The sequence below is a fragment of the Passer montanus genome, unplaced genomic scaffold, assembly GCF_014805655.1.
Source record: "Passer montanus isolate IOZ18808 unplaced genomic scaffold, ASM1480565v1 scaffold1497, whole genome shotgun sequence".
Classification (NCBI taxonomy): Eukaryota; Metazoa; Chordata; class Aves; order Passeriformes; family Passeridae; genus Passer; species Passer montanus.
In genome coordinates this window covers 1-4389 of record NW_024362018.1, presented here as the reverse complement: position 1 = coordinate 4389, position 4389 = coordinate 1, and the positions used below count along the sequence as shown (strand labels likewise).

The 4389-nt window shown below is 49.4% G+C and overlaps 1 long non-coding RNA gene across 1 annotated transcript; it reads left to right on the top strand.

Moving 5' to 3' along the window:
- Window positions 1-1230: 1230 nt before the first annotated feature.
- On the top strand, window positions 1231-1967 carry LOC120498426. The gene is made up of 3 exons (XR_005626678.1): window positions 1231-1598; window positions 1677-1760; window positions 1870-1967. It is a non-coding gene; the product is annotated as an uncharacterized LOC120498426 (long non-coding RNA).
- The last annotated feature ends 2422 nt before the right edge of the window (window positions 1968-4389 follow it).

Sequence of the window (4389 nt, the reverse complement as noted above, 5' to 3'; positions counted from 1 at the left end):
GGGGGATTGGGGACATTTTGGGGACATTGAGGACATTCGGGGACATTGTGGACATTGGGGTTATTTGGGAGTTTTGGGGACATTTTGGGGACACCGGGGGACACCGGGGTCATTTGGACACTGGGGGATTGAGGACATTGGGGACATTTGGGGTCACTGGCGACACTGAGGACATTTTGGGGGCATTTGGGGACATTTGGAGCATTGGGGAATTGGGGACATTGGGGACATTTTGGGGACATTTTGGGACATTGAGGACATTTTGGGGATATTAGGGGACATTTGGGACACTGGGGATTATTTGGGACATTTGGGTTATTGGGGACATTGGGGACAGTTGGGGGACATTAGGGGGATTTTGGACATTTGGGGACATTGGGGGATTGGGGACATTTGGAGACATTTGGGGACATTGAGGAGATTTTGGGGACATTTCGGGACATTGGGGTTTTTGGGGACACTGGAGTTATTTGGACATTTGGGGACATTGGGGACATTGAGGACATTTTGGGGACATTGGGGTTATTGGAGACATTAAGGACATTTGGGGACTGGGAATATTGGGGAATTGGGGACATTTGGGATTATTTGGGACATTTGGGGACATTTGGGGACATTGGGGGGGATTTCGGACATTGGGGGACTGTGGGGACATTGGGAGTTTTGGGGACACTGGGGAATTGGGGACATTTGGGGACATTGAGGACATTAAGGACATTTTGGGGACACTGGGGACATTTTGGGGACACGGGACATTTGGGATATTTGGGGACATTGGGGACATTTTGGGGACATTTCGGGACATTGGGGTTTTTGGGGACACTGGGATGTTGGGGATATTTGGGGACATTTGGGGACACTGGGGCCATTTTGGGGCCGTTTTGGGGCCGTTTTGGGGCCGTTTGGGGCCGTTTTGGGGCCGTTGGTGTCCCCCGCACCTCGCCGTGGCCGTGCCCGGGGCTCTGCTGCTCCGGGGGTCCCGCGGGGCCCAGCGGGGGCCAGGTGACAGCGCCCAGCCCTGGGGACAGGGGGCGGGGTCAGCCGGGGCCCTGGCCACGCCCCCAGCCCGAAGCCACGCCCCCAGCCCGCAGCCACGCCCACTTTGGTTAAAGGCCACGCCCCCAACCCCTTAGCCACGCCTCTTTACACTCAGGCCATGCTGGCAGTGTTAAGCTCCACCACTGTCCCCATGGTGTCCCCATGGTGTCCCCATGCCATTCCCATACTGTCCCCATGGTGTCTCTGCACTGTGTCTATGCTGTCCCCATCCCCTTCGGTGTCCCGATGCTGTTCCCTCAATATTCCCGTTCTGTCTCCATGGTGTCCCTGTGGGGTGTCCCCTTGATATTCCCATACTGTCCCCATACTGTCCTCATACGGTCACCCTGCTGTCCCCAGAGGATGTCCCCTTGGTGTCCCCAGTACCTCCCGCTGTTGTTCCCATACTGTTCCCTTGGTGTCCCCCTGGTGCTCCCACACTGTCCCCACACTGTCCCCTCTCTCCAGGGTCCCCCACTCTGGTGGGCACCATCAGCAGGTCCCAGCTGGTCACCTTCCTCCAGAGCCACAAGCACCCTCAGGCCCCCCAAGGGGAGAAGGTAAATGGGGTGGAGGCACCCTACCACACCCAAAAAGCTGCTTTTCCACCCCAAAATTAACATGTCACCTTCCTCAAGCTGGCCACCGTGGGGACACTCGGGGACGACTGTGCCATCGAGCCCATCATGCTCCAGTTCTCCCCGTGGACCTCCCTGCACCAGGTCTGGGGGTGTGAAACGTGTCCTGTGAGCCCCCACGGGTCTGTGTCACACTGAGGGGACACAGCGAGGGTGGCTTTGTCCCCACATGTCCGTGTCGTCCCTTTCCCAGGCCTATCACCTCTTCCAGCTGCTGAAGCTGCAGCGAGTCTTTGTCACCCGCTCTGGGGAGCTGGTGGGAGCCGTGAGCAGGGCAGAGGTGGGAAAAAAGGGGGAAAAAAGGGGGGGAAAAGGGGAAAAAATGGGAAAAAATAGGAAAAAATGGGGCAAAAATGGAGAAAAATGGGGGAAATGGGGGAAAAATAGGAAAATATGGGGGGAAAATGGGCAAAATGGGGGAAAAATGGGGAAAATGGAGGAAAATGGGGGAAGATGGGGAAAATGGGGCAAAAATGGGGCAAAACGGGGAAAAAACAGGGGGAAATAGGAAAAAATGGGGGGAAATGGGGGGAAATGGGGCAAAAATGGATAAAATTGGGCAAAAATGGGGGAAAATGGGGAAAATGGGGGGAAATAGGAAAAAATGGGGGAAAATGGGAAAAATGGGGGGGAAATGGACAAAATGGGACAAAAATGGGAAAAATGGGGGGGGAATAGGAAAAAATGGGGGAAAAGGGGAAAAATAGGAAAAAATAGGAAAAATTTGGGGAAAAATGGACAAAATGTAGCAAAAATGGGAAAATGGGGCAAATATGGGGGAAAATAGGAAAAAATGGGGGAAATGGGAAAAAAATGGGGGGAAATAGGAAAAATGGGGGGAAAATGGGGGAGAATGGGGCAAAAATGTCCCTAAATAGCCTCAAAATGGGGCAAGATGTGGTAAAAATGGACAAAAAATAGCCTAAAATAACCTCAAAATGGGGCAAAAATGGGGGGAAAAATAGGGAAAATATGGGGGGAAATGGGGAAAAAAATGAGGGAAAAGTATCCTAAAATAGCCTCAAAAATGGCACAAAATGGGACAAAATGGGGCAAAAATGGTGCAAAGTGGGGCAAAATGGGACAAAAATGGACAAAAATTGCTTCAAAATGGGACAAAATGGGGCAAAGATGTCCTTAAATAGCCTGAAAATGGGGCAAAACAGGGCAAAAATGGACAATAAATATCCTAAAATAGCCTCAAAATGGGGCAAAATGGGACAAAAATGGACAAAAATTGCTTCAAAATGGGACAAAATGGGGCAAAGATGTCCTTAAATAGCCTGAAAATGGGGCAAAACAGGGCAAAAATGGACAATAAATATCCTAAAATAGCCTCAAAATGGGGCAAAATGGGACAAAAATGGACAAAAAATATCCTAAAATAGGCTCAAAATGGCAGAAAGCGGCACAAAAATTTCCTCAAATATCCTCAAAATGGCACAAAATGGGGCAAAAATGTCCCTAAATACTCTCGAAATGGGGCAAAATGACCTCAAAATGTGCTTAAATACCCTCAAAATGTCACCAAGGGGCACCAAAATGGCCCCAAAATGGCACAAAATGGCCCCAAAATGCCCAAAATTGTCCCCAAATGTCCCCCCATGACGTCACCCCCACCCTCCGTTTCCCCTCCCGTGTCCCCGCCCACCGTGACGTCACCACCCCGCCGCCCCAATGACGTCACAGCCACCCCCGCCCGCTATGACGTCACCCCCAGCGCCTCGCGGAGTCCCCGCCCACCATGACGTCACCGGGCGTGCCCCCGGCCGTGCCCCAGTAGAGCGCCAGGCCCTGCTCGATGACGTCACTCATGGCGCGAACCAACTCTGCGCCCATATAAGGGCATGGAGGGGTTTTATGTGGGTTAGGCCACGCCCACGGCTTGGCCACGCCCCCTAAGGGGTCACACCCACCCAGGCTCCGCCCCCTCGGGTTGGCCACGCCCTCCCAGGCCCCGCCCCCTCACCTTCCAGCAGGTGCTTCCGGGAGAGGCCCCGCTCGGGCCTGGGGGCACAAAAAGCACAAAAATTACCCCAAAAATGGCAAAATTTTACCCAAAAGTAACAAAATTTACCCAAAATTAACAAAATTTTATCCAAAAATTAACAAAATTTATCCAAAATTAACAAAATTCGCTTCAAAACCCCTCAAATTTAACAAAATTTGGGGTTTCACCCCTAAATTCGCCCCCCAAATTTACCCCAAAATTAACAAAATTTACCCCAAAATAACAAAATTCACCCAAAATTAACAAGATTTTATCCAAAATTGACAAAATTTACCCAAAAATAACAAAATTAACCCAAAATTAACAAAATTCAACCAAAAATAACAGAATTGTATCCAAAATTAACAAAATTTTATTCAAAATTAACAAAATTTATCCAAAATTAACAAAATTCAACCCAAAATAGTGAAATTTACCCAAAAATAACAAAATTTTATCCAAAATTGACAAAACTTACCCCAAAAATAACAAAATTTTACCCAAAATTAACAAAATTCACCCAAAAATAACAAACTCCACTCTAAACCCCCCCAAAATTTACCCAAAAATAACAAAATTCACCCCAAAAAAATCAAAATTCCCCCCAAGAATTCAAAATTTCCCCTAAAAAGCCCCAAAATTCCCCCCCAAAACCTCCCAGAAACCCCAAAATTCCCTCCCCCAAACCCCAAACTGCCCCAAATTCACCCCAAAAATGTTTAA